Source organism: Heliangelus exortis, chromosome 5 (genome assembly GCF_036169615.1).
Source record: "Heliangelus exortis chromosome 5, bHelExo1.hap1, whole genome shotgun sequence".
NCBI classification, from domain to species: Eukaryota; Metazoa; Chordata; class Aves; order Apodiformes; family Trochilidae; genus Heliangelus; species Heliangelus exortis.
The window spans coordinates 37,431,189-37,448,480 of NC_092426.1; the positions used below are offsets into that span (position 1 = coordinate 37,431,189).

The following is a 17,292-nucleotide window of genomic DNA, read 5'->3' on the forward strand; positions in this document are numbered from 1 at the left end:
GCGGCGCGCGGGCCCGGGCCCCGTCGCCTCGTGGCTGTGCCTGGTGTTAATTTTCGCAGTTGGGGCGGGAGTCGCGCGGGGAGGCAGGCGGGGTTCGGGAGCGTCACGGCCGGGGCCGGGAGCCGCCGTGCCCCCGCTCCCCGGTAGTTACCGTGCGGCGAGGCGGGGACACTTCCTTTCTCCTCACGCGGACCGTGTGTCCGCCAGCTGGGGACAACGTGCGTGCGCACCCGGGTGACGTCACCGCGCCGCAGCGCGCGCAGGCGCAACGCCACCCGGCGGCCCCCCCCTCCCTCCCTCCCGCCTGCCCGTCACGTGCCCGCGCCGAGCACAGGGATCGGTGCCGGGCCCCGCCGCGCCCCGCGCCCGGAACCTTCTGGAACCGAGACCCGCGGGGCTCCCACCCGCAGAGCCGTCGCCAGGGCCCCGCCTCCCTCCTCCCCTCCCCCCGCTCCCCCGCCGAGCCCCGGCCGAGAGGCCCGGCCCCGCCTCAGGACACGGCTCCGGGACGCCTCCCGCGCTGGCACTCGACGGCCGGGGGGCGGCGCCGACGGGATGCGCGCCCGGCGGCATCCGGGACGGGCAGAGGCGGCCACCGCCGCCACCCGGCCCTGGCAGAGCCCCGCCGCTCGCCGGGGTGCCGAGCGAGGCTCTGCGGCAGGCAGGCACCGCCCCGCTCTCCCCTGGGGCTGCCTCCGCCGCACTCGGGAGAGCTGAGGCCGAGGCACGAACGGGGGTACAGGGACCTCCCGCATCCCCGGCGCTAAACGTCAGTCGAGGAGTAAGAGCTAAAGCCGGGATCACCCGACCCGGTCAGCCTCCATCCCCCTGCCCGAGGGTTTGCACTCGTCTGGCACAGCTCACCTCAGAATTTGCCTTTAGGAGACCGAAGGTGAGGAAGCGCCCCGTGACTTTCGGAGAGCTGACACCGGTGTCACACCCTGCCACACGGTAACTCGGCACCCAAGGCCTGGCTTAGCACAGCCTGGCCATAAAATCATAGAATCGGCTGGGTTGGAAGGGACCTCAGAGATCATCAAGTCCAACCCTTGATCCACTCCCGCTGCAGTTCCCAGCCCATGGCACTGAGTGCCACATCCAGGCTCTTTTGAAATATCTCCAGGGATGGAGAATCCACCCCTTCCCTGGGCAGCCCATTCCAATGTCTGATCACCCTCTCCCTAAAGAAATTCTTTCTAATGTCCAACCTAAACCTCCCCTGGCACAACTTGAGACCTCTTGTGCCCTCTTGTCTTGCTGAGAGTTGCCTGGGAAAAGAGCCCAACCCCCCCCTGGCTCCAACCTCCTTTCAGGGAGTTGTAGAGAGTGATGAGGTCTCCCCTGAGCCTCCTCTTCTCCAGCCTCAACACCCCCAGCTCCATCAGCCCTTCCTCACAGGACTTGTGCTGGATCCCTTCACCAGCCCAGTTGCCCTCCTTTGGACAAAGGACCACAACCTTCACTGAGTCTTCCCACCCTTAGCACCCAACCGAGCCGACTGCCACACCACCCCCATGCCGGCAGCCCTTCCTTCACATGCCTCAGTGAGACTGCATTCTGTAAAACTGGCACTTCAGAGAATAAGCTCCCTACAGCAGAATTCTGACTGAGAAAAATGACACCAAACGCAGCGTGGCTGCAGGTAAAGTCCTCTGCGAAGTTCACTTCACCCCCATTTGGACATTAAGGATACTTATTTCACAAAAACGCATCCAGTACAAAAGGAGAAAGTCAAAGCATCAGAGCTATGGGGTTGACACCAAGATCCAAACACCAGCAGGCCACAGTTTTGTGCTGAGTGCTGCCTGCCTGCTAGACTGTAACTCGACTAGGGCTGCTTCTGGATATACCTAACAGAACTGTTCTGAGGATGGAGAAGATGGGCAAAAGCAGAGAAATATTAAAAAGCCAGCACCTTTTTGAAGGTTTCTTGGCAACAGAAGCTTGTGCTGTGGGTCATCATTGACATTAGGTTGGATATTAGAAAGAATTTCTTTCTGGAGAGGGTGATCAGACATTGGAATGGGCTGCTCAGGGAAGGGGTGGATTCTCCATCCCTGGAGATATTTCAAAAGAGCCTGGATGTGGCACTCAGTGCCATGGGCTGGGAACTGCAGCGGGAGTGGATCAAGGGTTGGACTTGATGATCTCTGAGGTCCCTTCCAACCCAGCCAGTTCTATGATTCTGTGATCATCTCAGAAGCACGTAACTAAAGAAAACACATTTTTAAGACACTTGAAAAATGTGTATCCAAAGAGTAGCATGGGCAGGTCTGTAAGAGAAAACCATGAAGTGCTTCTTCCACTTTAACTAGAAAAATTAACTTAGGCTGAGAAAAATGAGGATTAAGTACATTCAGTGTACAGAGAAACTGCTTCAATACAACATTCTGCAAATACCTAAGTACTACCTTACTGTGATTTTGAAACTTCTAGCTGTTTATAAAAGGTATGGCAAAAGGGAAGCTTAAGCCCCATTGTGATGGTTTGGGGCTGGGACAGAGCTGTTTTTTTTCACAGTAGCTGACACGGAGCAGTATTCTGGCTTTGTGTTGGAAATGGTGTTGATAATGCAGAGATGTTTTCCTGTTCCTGAGCAGTGCTCACACAACCAAGGCCTTTTCTGCTTCTCACCTCACCCCACCAGCGAGCAAGCTGGGGGTGCACAAGCAGCAGGGAGGGGACACAGCTGGAACAGCTGACCCCAACTGATCAAAGAGATATTCCACACCATATGATGTCATGCTCAGCATAAAGAGTTGGGGGAAGAAGAAAGGGAAGGAAGTTGGGAATGATGGTGTTTGTTTTCCCAAGTAACCATTATGACTGAACACCTGCCTGCTAATGGGAAGCACTGCGTGAATTCCTTGTTTTGTTTTGCTTGTACACACAGTTTTTGCTTTACCTAATAAACTGCCTTTATCTCAACCCACAAATTCTCAACTTTTACCCTTCTGATTCTCCCCCTCCCTCACAAGTGGCTGTGTGATGCCTGGTTGCTGGCTGGAATTAAACCACAACATCCATATATTGGATCAGGCTGGCACAATGGGAAGGGAATACTTCCAATGCTAGCAACAGCAGATTTGGAGAGGAAAAAAAGGGTTCAGAGAAATTAGAAGGAAAGAGATATGAAAAATCTCAGCAGTTATATTCTTTTTGTTAAGGGTTAGGGTTCAGCCATTCTTTAAAACAGCTTTGCATTATCATTCTCTCTTTGTAGTTTCTAAAATACCTTTGAACAAGAAGAAGCCAAAGCTTGTGGCACTCAGTGCCATGGTTTGGGAACTGCAGCGGGAGTGGATCAAGGGTTGGACTTGATGATCTCTGAGGTCCCTTCCAACCCAGCCAATTCTATGATTCTAACACCAAGCACTCTCACACAGCAAATGAGAAGGGAAAAAAAAGAATCAAGAAAGCATTCCAGTTCCACTATAAACACTGGCTGGTGGGAGGTGGTTGTGTGTACAGCCAGGGAGGTGCCAGCAGCTCTGTGTGTGCACACACATCTAAAGGGCAAGGTCATGTGGGGCAGAAGGGTTTTGGACATAAGGCCCCAGGGTAGTCCCAGCCAGCTGAGAGGGGCAGCATGTACCAGAATTTGGGGCTTTGGCCTTAGGGCCTTAAGTGTTCAGAAGCCAGCAACTGGTAAGGACTGGGATCCAAAAACCAGTTGGTGGGCAGACTGGGTGTCCAAGCCCAGCTGCTGGAGGGAATCTACATATGTAGGCATGTATATATAAAATGACATATACACACACTCTCACTAGCAGACCTCCATCCTGCTTAGATAGGGAGGGGAGAAGGATAAGGGTGTTGCTGCTGCCTGTGCTCCTGTGAGTATCCACATCTGCCTGATCTGTGGGCTGCACGTGCTTCACGTGCTTGTGCTGATGGGGAAAACATTTTCAGCCTTACTCCTGGTTACACCTGTAGCCACCTTACGTGGCTAGATCCAGCAAAATATTTTACTCTTAACAAATTCCATCATTAATAATGACACTGACTAAAAAACTAAGCCACACTGTCAAAGACTGGTCAGTCATTTTATAACTACAGCAATCACGTGTTAGGTAAAGCAGTTCTCAAGTTTTAGAGTCACATATTGACACTGTTTATTATTAAGCAGTATGTTTCTGATCACTGATGATACAGAAAGAAGTCTTTTTCTTCTTCACCAAGAAGGTAATTTGTATGACTAAGAGCAGCTGCACAAAACTGAATAACAGACAGTGCTCATGGCCCACAAGCCAGGCGTTCCAGTTACAATGAGAGAACAAACACCAGAGGCTGTTGACATTGCCAGAAATTTTTATACAATTTTAACTAATGCAGGTAGATATCCTTGCCTGCAGCAAAAGTGGAACCTCTAGTTTAAAAAGACTCACCACTAGAAGTCACAGCAGTACCACAGACTCCCACCAGCTTAAGTAACCTGATTCTGAGCAGCTTAGAGCTGATAAGAAAGAGAAATACTGCAGTAAAGAGCTACATCCCATTTACATCAGCACAAACACCAGTTTTAAACCCCTGCTTCTGCTAAACAATTGGCAGCATGAACTGATCTGCACCAACTGATCACTGACCTCCATGGTCACAGGGAGTTACCTTATACATACCAGTAATGTCATGGTCATATTTGAAATGCAGATGTTCACTACCAAGAAGCACTCTCTCCCCCCAAATGCTTTTCAGTCACATTGCCTGCTTTGCAGCACCCTGAAAGTATGAACTACAGTCTTTACAAACTGGTACCTCAGTACCCAGTAAGTCACATTCCTTCTTTCAGCAAGGCCTGCAAATGTAAAACATCATTTCAAACCGATACACTGCAAGTTACTATCCTGACCCAGCAGTCTAGATATTGCTAGTTGGAGCTTTAGCAAAAAACTGAGTCCTTAAGTCTCTCCTAAACTGCCTCCAAAAAGAGATTCAGTAACAGATCACGAGCTGGAGGGTCACAAGGCCCAGGCTTTGCTAAAGATCTGTATGTGGGAGAGCAATGTTACAGACACAGTTAAGCAGAACAGAACAGCTGCCAACCTATGAAAAACATAAAAGAGGTGCTGATAGCATTTTTTTCTTGGCAATTCCCTGCTCAGTTCAAAGATCTCTACTACACACGTAGATACACAACATGATACTATCACACAGTATCCTTTGAAAGGCCCTACTACTGGAGCTTTACTGGAGCATAAAGGAGGCTTTCAGCTCTCAAATTCACCAGCTAAAACAAGCACTAGCTGAAACTAGATTCACCAGCTGAAAACAAGCTATCAAAACCAGCTGTGCCAATGTCACACACCCACAGTGGCAGTTTGTCAGCAGAGCCTACTCTACAAGTTTATTACTAACTATGACCAGGCAGCTCTGACAATCATACAAGTCCCAAATGTTGGCCATTCAAAAATAAAAAAATAAAAAAAAAATAAAAATTAAGACGTAGAATTCTAGCACTGTTACCATCAGCAGTGTTGTGCAATGTGCACACCAGAAGGGTTAAAATACAAAGCCATGCTTTTAGCCAATGTTTTGCCACTTGGGAGAATGATTAACACAGTAGCACCCTGCAAGAAAGTTTGTTAATCCTGAAAGTCTGTGTTGCATTAAGCTGCCTACAGAACGCTAGCTGCTCCCATCTGCTGAGCCACACCAGGCCCCACTGGCCTCCAGCTACTTCCACACAAGATACTGGCTTCCCAGAGCCAAATGTTTGCTCTACATCTCCAGTTACTTGCAGCGCTATCACAGCTCCTGACCCCTCTGCTTAGGCAACAGTATCTTTGTCCAAACTTCCTTTAAAAACAACAAGTTTACATTATTTTATTTATGAGAGAATGTAAATTATTCCTTTAGCAAAATCTAGGTAAAATGTGTGAGCTTAAAAATATGTATTGCAAGAACAGGACTGTTGCAAGAAGAAACAACAAAAAAAAGTGCAAAAAATCAATTTCTCCAGATTTAGGTTTTCTCCACACAAAATTCACCATCCCTACAGTAGGACACAGCTTGTGTGACATCAGATTTCAGCCCAGAGCACTACATCATACTAAAACCAAATTCTCTTTAACACTCAGAACCTCCACTATTGCAGGGTAAGAGGTGGTAGTTCAGGAAGTTCTTCACCAACTGTCAGCTACACCCTTAAAAAAGTAGCAGGAACAGCAAAAACACTTGGGAGGACGGGGGGAGGGGGAAAGAGGGAAATTAAATACCTGCTTCACCTCTCCAACACTAATACTTTGCCACAGAAGTCTGAACTTTCACTCCCACATAATAATGGTGCTTTATTTAACAATAATGGTGCTTTATTTAACTGCATTCTCCATCTCTCAAGAGCTAAGTGAATTTACCAAGCATTGAAGACTGCAAAATAGACACATATATAATCCATTTATATGGCTTATGAGCCAACAATTAGAGGGCAGAGGAAAAAAAAAACAAGTGTTCCCTACAAATAATTGGGTTTTTTTCTGTATACAATGTTATTATTCCAACATTTAAAATAATGTATCTTTAATTACTTTCCATATTTTATCAGAAAGTTGCTCACATGCCCACTATTCATATATTCAATTATTGCTGTATTTTTTTCAATGTACTATTTCAACTACTACAAATTACAAAAGAAAATAATAAAGCCATGTATAATGCTTTTTGCCACACCAACACTGACAGAAACAAGTAATAATCAGCAGGAATAATAAAATTTTGATTAATTTCATTCCCTTCATGGCCATCATGAGGAGTATTTATCACACACATGAATCTTGGAGTGGGAATTTTTATCCACATCACATGGAAAAAAAAGAAAAAAGGAAAAAAAAATTAGGGAAAACTAGTGAGGCAAGTGGAAAAGCCTTCACCACAGCTGAGGACCATGGTACTTGTTCAGCTATCTTACTGCTACAGAGTCACCAGTGGCTCAGCAAGTTAGAACTGCAAGAGAACTTCCATTCCCCTTTTAAGCTTATGTAAAAAGGAGTATTTCCAATTAAAATACCAGACTGTTACTGATGGTTCCAGGTTTATATCTATCTTTGTTACTGACTTACTCTGTGGTCAGACAGACCACACCATAATAGAAAGCACTGCTCTGCAAAAACTGGCTTGGGGCTTAATTAAAAAAAAAAAAAACTTTAAAACCACACCCACCAAAAAACTTCCTTCTGGTTGCTTTGTTCTTATAACAAGCCTTCATCATTCTTCTCAACCATATCATTTGTCCTGCTTTCTTCTTTACCAAGCTCAGAAAAAACATATTAAGAATTTATCATCTGTACTAAAAGCATCCAGAACCCAATGGTGAAAACACAGTCCATCTTTCTGTGAAGAGCAATTTCACCACCATCATTCGATTTGTTGTTCTAAAGCCACCCGATAAAAACAGACAAACAAACAAAACAAACCCCCCCCCCAAAAAAAAAAACAGAAATAAAAACAACCACACAAAAAACCACCAAAACATTCACCATGCCACATCATTAATTATGGAAAAACATCAAGTAGGCTCTATTGGTGTTACAATTAATGGCACTGGTTCCTATATGCATACAATGGCTGAATTTTTTAGTCATCTTTTGCTGTCTAACAGCAAATGGACAACAGCCTCTTCTTAGTTAAGAGCTCTCACTCCTCTAGGCAGAGATCTATTGGGTTTGCAGAAATAATGTCTTGGACTTCCCTTAAGAAATCAGGTTTTAAAAAGTCAACCTACAGAACGACATCCTTTACAACTTATCCAGCTGATCTAGTAGATTAAGCAGTGGCATAAGCTCAAAGAATTTTGATAGTATTTTTTTCTACAGGGTGACCCAACACGTTTCTTTACAAGAGGAACTAATATTGGCTTCTTCCAGCTGCACGTTTGCCTCCCATGGCAAGCACAACAGCACCTGCACCAACACTGAGCAACCAGAGGGTGAGGTTAATAGCTGCTGACAGAAGAAATATGTAACTGAATGAATGCTGTCCATCTCTACCAGATCTAAGAATCATGCTTTTTTTTTTTTTTTTTCCTCATATTAACAAGCAAATGCTCACCCACGGCAACATTTTTCAAGCAGAATCAATGCCCCATTCCAGTTCTCAATACCGACTCACAAAGAGTTGTGCCTGAAGGCACTGAAAGGGTGATGCAGATGCAGAGCAGGGCAAAACACCTTGAGGCTGCAAGACTAATTCATCACCCTGTCCTCTTCTTTACACAACCTTCGGTTTTCCAAGCCTGTAGCAACTTCAGATCTTCAGGGATTTTTAGCCCACCCCATTAAATGTAATTAAAGATGACCAATGCGTCCAGACACTGTGTGTTAGGAGTAAAGCAATGTGACCGTGCAAGCTTTGACACTGTAAGAAGCTAAGCAAGAAACTCAAACCACGTTATTGGAAACCACTCCTCTAACCAAGCTGGTGAAAAAACTGCTAAACCTCACGTCTACCATTTTTAAGCTCCTTTTAAAGCGCTCACGTTGGTAACCCTGGTACCTACGGCTAACAAGAACTCCTGAACCCAACCCCGGCATCCTTCCGGGATGACGCCGGCTCCCCTTCCAGCAGAGCACCCCTCGTTATTTATTTATCCGGCTAAACCGGCAACCGTAACACCGCTGAGCGCTCGGTTTTGCCACACGAAGCCGCCTCCTGCGCCACGCTGGCTGATCCGCGGCTCTCGGCCGGAAGATACCAGAATAACGGCGGCCGCGCAGAGAGATGAGACGGGAACGCAGCGGCACCGGCAGGAGAGAGCCGGGCAAGGGCAGGTGCAGGGAAATGGCAGGGGGAGGACCGAACCGGGCAGGGCAGCACCGGGCGGTACCGGCACCGCCCCCACCCGGCGCCAACGGCCGCCGCACGCGACGTGCCGAGGCTCACGCGCCGAACCGTTACGCTCCGCCGGGAGCTCCCCTGCCTGAGGGGCCCGGCGGCCGCCGCGGCCGCCACCGCCGCCCCCTTCCTACCCACTCCTCCCCCTGAGCCGCCCTCCCGTGGCGCCGAGCGAGCTGAGGGATGGGCGCATAACCCCGGCGCAGCGGCACGTCCCTATAAAAGGCTTTCCCGCTGAGGCGGGGCGGGGCGAGGCGCGGGCAGCCCAACCCCGTCTCACGGGTGGCGGCGGCCACGCCTCCGCCGGGGGGACGGTCCCCGAGACCGCGATGGCTCTGGCAGGAGGCAGCTGCCCGGGGCCGGGCCTGACCCGACCCTTCCCGACCGGAGCCCGGATGCGCAGCCCCGGGGTTGTTCGTGCCTTTAACTCCCTCCCCCGCGTCAGGTGACCGCCAGTCACTGCCCATCCCCCCTGGACGAAGCGGCGCGGGTGCGGAGAGAGGGCGGCCCTCCTGCAGCTCCCGGCCACGGCCGCCCGGCGGTCTCCGCGGCCCCCTGGCCTCAAACGCGTCCCTCCCGGCCACAGCGGAGGGAGCGCGCACGTGTGATTGGGCCGCCGCGTTCACGTGACGCGCACACCTCACGCCACCGCCTCGAATAAAACTTCAAAACCCAGGCGGGGGAGGGGGGTGGGGGGGGAGTAAGGGGACGGCGGCGGCAGCAGCACCAGCACCAGCAGCACCGGGGGGAAGGGCCGCCTGGCTGCCGGCCGCCTCCCACCCACCCACCTCCCTCCCTCCCTCCCTCTCTCCCGCCTGCCTCCTACCTGCCTCCCCGCCTCCCGACGCCGGCTCCAGGCAGCGCAGGGCGCCGAGCAACGCCCCGGCCCACGCGCCCCGCTCGCGGCTCCCGCGGCCTTCGCCTGCCACGCGCAACCTCCTGCCGTCTTCATTGGCTGCCGCAGCCCATCACGTGGGCCGCTCCCGTTTCTCCTGCCCCCCCCTTCCGCCGCTTTACCCCGCGGCGGGGCCGCCCCGGCAGAGGCGGGCGGCGGAGCAGCTCTCGGGGAGGCGGGGGAAGGAGGGAGGGAGGGGAAGGGGTAAGGGGGGGAACGCAGCCGGCGGCGGCGGCCGCGGTAAAGCTGCCTCGCGACGCCCGCCAGCGGCTCGCTGCCGATTGGCCGGGGCCGCCCGCAGACGCAGTTCCGCTCCGCTCCGCCGGGCCACGCCCTTCCTGCCCCTCCCCCGCCCCGGCGCGAGGGAAACACGCCGCTCGCGCGTGGGACGGGCGCGCCCGCGCGTGGTCGCCGTTGGCGGGAGAGCGGAGCGGAGGCCACCCCCGCCCCGACGGCGAGGGGCGAACCGAACCGATACACCGGGACGGATCCGATCAAACCCGCTCCGGTGCTGCTGTGCGGGGCGGTGGCGGCGCGGTCCCCGCCGGTGCCTGCCGTGGGCGCTCTCCTGCCGCAGCTGCGGCCACCCCGGGGCTGGTGCTGCCTTCCCGGGGCTTCCCGTGCCGCGCTCCCACGCTCCCCAACCCGCAGCACCTTCCCGGACGGCCCCGGTGCAGCGGCCGGGACTCCCGCGACCTTTTTTTTTTTTTTTTTTTTCCTTAACGCGTTCGTTCGTCTGCACCGGGGCCCGACGGGCGGGTGGGGATCGGAGCTGCCGTCGTGCAGCGCCGTTTAATGCGGTTGATAAACGTTTCCGTACTTTACACAAACCCTCCGTACCCCGCGGGATTCCCGGGGGTGCTGAGCAGCCACCGGCCCGCGGTCGTGCCTCTTACCGGGTTAGCGGGAAGCTACCCGAGGTTACCGGTGAGCTGAAGGCTGCACGGGGGGCTTCAGCCTGGGGATGTATTTAATAATAAATATCTCTAAATTCAACACTTCTGCAAGGATTAGAAAAAAAGTTATTCGGGAGGTTCCCCCAGCCAGGGAATGTGTTCCATCCAGAGCAATAATGGAATCAATGCTGAAGAAAATAATTAGGGAAACTGTCCCTAAAACAAAAGTGTAAGACAGGAAATCACCTTTATCCTGGCCCAAAGCAGGATGGTAAACGAAGCCCCGGAGCTGTAGGACACACAGAGAGATGGAGCTGTATGAACTCGGTGGGAATTGTGACCAGGAGCTGTATCAGTGAAGAGAGGAATCCTGCAAGGTCATGAATCATAGAATGGGCTGGGTTGGAAGGGACCTCAGAGATCATCAAGTCCAACCCTTGATCCACTCCCGCTGCAGTTCCCAGCCCATGGCACTGAGTGCCACATCCAGGCTCTTTTGAAATATCTCCAGGGATGGAGAATCCACCCCTTCCCTGGGCAGCCCATTCCAAGGTCTGATCACCCTCTCCCTAAAGAAATTCTTTCTAATGTCCAACCTAAACCTCCCCTGGCACAACTTGAGACCTCTTGTGCCCTCTTGTCTTGCTGAGAGTTGCCTGGGAAAAGAGCCCAACCCCCCCCTGGCTCCAACCTCCTTTCAGGGAGTTGGAGAGAGTGATGAGGTCTCCCCTGAGCCTCCTCTTCTCCAGCCTCAACACCCCCAGCTCCCTCAGCCCTTCCTCACAGGACTTGTGCTGGATCCCTTCCCAGCCTCCTTGCTCTTCTCTGGACCTGCTCCAGCACCTCAATCTCCTTCCTGAGCTGAGGGGCCCAGAACTGGACACAGGACTCAAGCTGTGGCCTCCCCAGGGCTGAGCACAGGGGCAGAATCCCTTCCCTGGACCTGCTGGCCACGCTGTTCCTGAGCCAGCCCAGGATGCCATTGGCCTTCTTGGCCACCTGGGCACACTGCTGGCTCCTCTTCAGCTTCCTGGCAATCCAGACTCCCAGCTCCCTTTCTGCCACTCTGTGCCCAGCCTGGAGCTCCCCATGGGGTTGTTGTGTTGAACCTCATCCCGTTGGAATCAGCCCAACTCTCCAGTCTGTCCAGGTCCCTCTGCAGAGCCCTCCTGCCTTCCAGCTGGTCCACACTCACCCCAGCTTGGTGTCATCTGCATGAAAAACAATCCCGGGTTGCCTTGAGGACAGGCAGATCACCTGAAATGGAAACTAAGGAAAAACGTAAATAAAAGGTGATGAGAAAATGTAACGTGGCCGTGGGCTAAAATGTTCTGGGATGGAGATCTCGGGCTCCAAAGGTGCTCAGCTGCAGCAGCAATTGGGATTCCTCAGACCTGGTGATGTCCTTGAGAAGTTGGGACAGTACAGCTGAGGACTCCATGGGGGAGGTAAAAAAGGGAGGAACCTCCTTAGGCTTAGATGTACACTTCTACAAAATTGAAAAAAAAAAAAATCTTTGGAAACGATGCTGAGTGGCTGGTTCCCAGATCACTGAGAAGCTCAAAAAATCCTGTCTCTTTAAGAAGATTTTTGAGGATTCCATATACAACGGGTACAAACATATTAAGTGATGCATAAGCTAAATCTTCAGGCTTGTGCAATCTTCCAGCCAAAATTTGGAAGTCTTAGGATGTCAGCTAACAGAGTGTGTTGAGGTCCTGGCTTTTTGGAGTTATGAGTTGGATCCAGAGGCAGCCAAACTCCTCCTTTAGAATTCCTGGTGCTATAAGGGATGTGATGCCCAGTTCCCAGCTGTAAGACATTTTCCATAACAGGTTGAGCATGGGAAATGTTAACACAAATCACATTTACCATTTGACATTAAATGCAATGATTTTGCAAGCATGGGGAAGAGCAGAGAAGCAATGCAAAGGCAAGCAGAGATGGTGGGGCTGGGGGCAAACAAAAGGTAACACATGCAGGGGGAGTAGGTCATTGATTTTGATTCCTCAGAAAAAAAAAAAAAGACATTCTGACTGGAGCAGTTTTAAAAGGAAAAGTGATGGGTTCTGTGAATAGCACAGAAATAAGGCAACAGTGTGACATGGCTAAAAAACAAAACAAAAAACAACAAAACAAAACAACCAAAAAAGCCAAACCAGTATTGTTCTGGTGTTTCAGTACAATCCCCATCCTTTATCCCAGAGAAGCAGATCTCAGCACTGCAAATCAGCTTTGGAAATCTTGATTTTTCAAATGTGAGTGTAATTTGAAGCAGAGATACCCAAATTATGAGATAAGTCCTTACAAAAAATATATATTTGCCACTCATTCTTTTTTTTTTCACCTACACACAATCATTCCTTTGTTGGCTAATCAGTTTTTTTAAAAGCTGAGTAATGAGTGGGGAGGTAAGAGTTCATTAGGGATTCAGGGAGCTTAAATAGTCAAGAAAAAGAATATTCCTCCTCTCTCACTCCTTTATCCCTTTAAAAGGGGAAAGTAGGGCAAGAGTAGGACCTGTTTTTCCAGGATCATGTTTGCCCAGGGACCATCTTGCTCTTTCACATCATCAATTCACCCAGAGGCTCTGGTTTTCTGCTCTCCTGTTCACAGATCTGTCCTCCCCTTCACTCTCAATCCAACCTCAGTTTTCTCAGCTCTCCCATTCCCACCCATCCCAGTAAGAGGGATAAAATGGGCCTGCAATGTTTAGGAATATTCCCACTGAGGATAATATTTAGGAAATAAAGGCTTTGAGAAAACCGAGCAGAAACAGGCACATCCTTTTATAGGAAGAAATTATACAGCTTTTGAGTGGGCTGAGTTTGTGGGAGGAAGGAAGTGTGATACAAAGAGGGTGGTGCTAAATCTGGTCTATGCCTAAGGCTGGCATTTTATTGCCAAACTCATTACCTGGCGTGTTTATTCTGATGACTGCAGAATTCAAACCTCAGTAAACAAATTTTCTTCTTCCATTAATAATATCCATTTATAATTAGTCATAATGTAAAAATAATTACACGTAAACAACAATAATTACATCTAACAACAACCACCACCCTTGTGTTTCAAGCATGTTTTTTAAATGCTTTCATCAATCATTCAAAGTCTGTAAAATGTCAGAACTAAGGATGCAACTTCCTGGGCACAGAATGAGTCAGGATCATATGAAGAAAATAATGTCTGATTTTTTCATTAAATCAGTGTTCTACACACAGGAGCCAGATAAAGATTGCTGAGGTGTGAAGCTGGCATTTACTGGCTTTCTGGTGTCGATTTTGCATTCCAAATAAGGACTATCTGAATATTTAGAAAGTGCTCGTTGATGGTGCTTGCTTTCTAAAAGTTTCCTAATGTTTTTATGGGACAACGTTTTAAAAAAGATCAGTTATCTTGATTAAACTTCGAGCCGATCCTGTTGTGCCTCATCATCACGATTTAAGCTTGAACCTTCCCTTGATACTTCTCACCAGAGCTGCAGCAGCAGGAAAGGCTTTTCTTTCCAAAGCCTGAGGCCAGGGATCAGGGATCCCTGAGGCTGGGACTGGAGAGGTAAGGTCAGAGGGAAGGACTGCCCACATTTTCTTAACTATTTTTCTTCAATAACTATGCTAGGAAACACAGTAGGCAAAGTAGGCAGCTTACCCCTGGCTTGATTGGTTTTGTTCCACAGATGTCATGTAGCCCACCAGGACCAGTTCTGACCTGTGTCCAGTTCTGGGCCCCTCAGCTCAGGAAGGAGATTGAGGTGCTGGAGCAGGTCCAGAGAAGAGCAAGGAGGCTGGGAAGGGATCCAGCACAAGTCCTGTGAGGAAGGGCTGAGGGAGCTGGGGGTGTTGAGGCTGGAGAAGAGGAGGCTCAGGGGAGACCTCATCACTCTCTCCAACTCCCTGAAAGGAGGTTGGAGCCAGGGGGGGGTTGGGCTCTTTTCTCAGGCAACTCTCAGCAAGACAAGAGGGCACAAGAGGTCTCAAGTTGTGCCAGGGGAGGTTTAGGTTGGACATTAGAAAGAATTTCTTTAGGGAGAGGGTGATCAGACACTGGAATGGGCTGCCCAGGGAAGGGGTGGATTCTCCATCCCTGGAGATATTTCAAAAGAGCCTGGATGTGGCACTCAGTGCCATGGGCTGGGAACTGCAGCGGGAGTGGATCAAGGGTTGGACTTGATGAGCTCTGAGGTCCCTTCCAACCCAGCCAATTCTATGATTCTATGACTCTAAGACTCACTTGAGGTCTCCGGACTCTTTCCTTCCTTCTTATGTCTTCCTCACCAGCCAAAAACACCTCTCTGGTTCTGGAGACACTTCAGAGCACAGGGCACTGAATCTGGGCTCTTGCTTTCTTTTTTATAGAATCATAGAATCATAAAATTAGCTGGGTTGGAAGGGACCTCAGAGATCATCAAGTCCAACCCTTGACCCACCGGTGCGGTTGCTACACCATGGCACTGAGTGCCACATCCAGGCTCTTTTTAAATGTCTCCAGGGATGGAGAATCCACCACCTCACCGGGCAGTCCATTCCAATGTCTGATCACCCTCTCTGTAAAAAAATTCTTTCTGATATCTAGCCTAAATCTCCCCTGACACAACTTAAGACTGTGTCCTCTTGTCTTGTTGAAAGTCGTCTGGGAAAAGAGACCAACACCCACCTGGCTCCAACCTCCTTTCAGGTATATAGCCAAGTCCCTTCTCCACAGGGGTATTCCCGTCCCAGCTCTCTTCCACAGGGATCAAGGACAGGGATTAATGACCTCTGAATTCCCATATTGTTGCTCTCCCCAGCCCACAGGAGGCGGGGCAGGAGCAGAACCGCACTTGGCCCCTCACCCTCTGTTTTCCCGCGGAGGAGCCGCGGCCACAGCGCACAGAGCGGAGGTGCTGGCTGAGCCGCCTCTCACTGCAGCTCGCTCCTGGCACCCTGTGTATTTCATAGAATCATATAATCATGGAATTGGCTGGGTTGGAAGGGACCTCAGAGCTCATCAAGTCCAACCCTTGATCCACTCCTGCTGCAGTTCCCAGCCCATGGCACTGAGTGCCACATCCAGGCTCTTTTGAAATATCTCCAGGGATGGAGAATCCACCCCTTCCCTGGGCAGCCCATTCCAGTGTCTGATCACCCTCTCTGTAAAGAAATTCTTTCTAATGTCCAACCTAAACCTCCCCCGGCACAACTTGAGCCCGTGCCCTTAAGACCGTGCAGAAACCTCCTGGGAGGGAAGCAGCTGTGCTGAGACGCTTGGACTTGGCTTTCTTGCTCCGGGCCAGTTCCTCACAGGCACAAAGCTCTCTCTGGGATCTGGCTCAGGATCACAGGTCCCCGAGGGAACAGCAGACAACAGCCTCAGTGCTGCTTTTCCAGCTGCTTAATTCACCGGAGGTTTGGCTCTTAGGCTGCGCCGAGCCCGGTCTTTTTCCTTCCTTTTCCCTTTTGGAAGGGACCGTAGCACAACAAACCCTTCCCTGCCCGGATGGCCAAAAGTCCTGGTCCGCAGGCTCCTGGATCTGTGCTGTCCCTTTTCCCACAGGGATGTGCGGCTCCGGGAGCGAGGGGTTAAACCTTCCTCACCCCAAAGCTGCCTGGGGGAGGGGGACGGTGCCCGCACCGCTCCCTGAGGGCAGATCCTTATCGCTACGGCTTAAATCCCAGCCCTCAGTGTGTGGGGGCAGGGGATAAACCTTTTCTGCAGTGTAAGCTTGAGGACACCGCGCAGACGGGGAGAGGGGATGGTGGGGAGGGGGTTGGAGCCGGTACCGCCCGCCCCGGTTCCGCCCGAGCCTCCGCGGACACACGGGGTCCCCTGTCGGGGGACGCCGCGGAGACCCAAACCCCGGTTGCTCGTGATCCACATGAGCAGGGAGCTGCCCTGGAGACCCGCAGAAAGCACCAGCTGAAAACAACAACAAAACCAAAACCAAACACAAACAAACAACCAAAAGCCAAAAAAAAAAAAAAAAAAAAAAACAAACCAACAAAAAACACACCCCCAAAAAAACAAACAAAAAAACCCAACCCAAACCCAAACAAACAAAAATACCAACAACAAAAAAAACCCAACAAAAAACCCCATACACTCATCTGTAAGCATTGGTGCGAAAATATCTGAGTTCTGTGCTCCCGGCTGACCTTCCTGCAAGCACTGAAGCCTCTGGCTGGCTCCTGGAATTATTTCCTTTTAAGCTGGAAATGCTGGTGGTTTCTCAGATTATGTGGAGCCAGGAGATCTCAATATCCTAATTTAGAGTAGCTTTGAGAGCCCCAAACGATATTAAATAACACTAAAGACAGTCTATATCTTTGCCCTGCAGCTTCTCCATCCTACCTCACTGGTGCAAGGAGATGTGAAGCAGGTACCCCTTGTCCTTCCTGCAAGGAGCTCTGCCCCTAGGGCTGACACCCCTCAGCACACGGGAGCCAAGACTTTGGCCCTTCCCTAAAGCAGAAAGCTTCCCCTGGTGTAACAGAGAGAAAGGAAAAGGAAGAGGGAGAAGGGGGAAAGGAAGAGGCCGGGGCACCACTCAGAGAAGAAGCAGTGGGGGCACCAAGCTTGCTGGATGGTTTGGAAAACATAGAATCATAGAATTGGCTGGGTTGGAAGGGACCTCAGAGATCATCAAGTCCAACCCTTGATCCACTCCCGCTGCAGTTCCCAGCCCATGGCACTGAGTGC

At 50.6% G+C, this 17,292-nt stretch overlaps 1 protein-coding gene across 12 annotated transcripts in view; it reads right to left on the bottom strand.

Moving 5' to 3' along the window:
- The window catches only part of MGA (MAX dimerization protein MGA), a 59,069-nt gene extending 49,113 nt beyond the window's left edge, over positions 1 to 9,956 (bottom strand). For 10 of the 12 annotated variants that reach the window (XR_011726047.1, XM_071744692.1, XM_071744695.1 and 7 more), the window contains exon 1: positions 9,653 to 9,956. The gene's annotated coding sequence lies outside the window, so the exon portion shown is untranslated. Of the gene's footprint in view, positions 1 to 151; positions 237 to 9,652 lie in introns of those variants that run through there. The other 2 variants (XM_071744694.1, XM_071744688.1) reach the window with 1 other exon arrangement.
- Between the last annotated feature and the right edge of the window lie 7,336 nt (positions 9,957 to 17,292).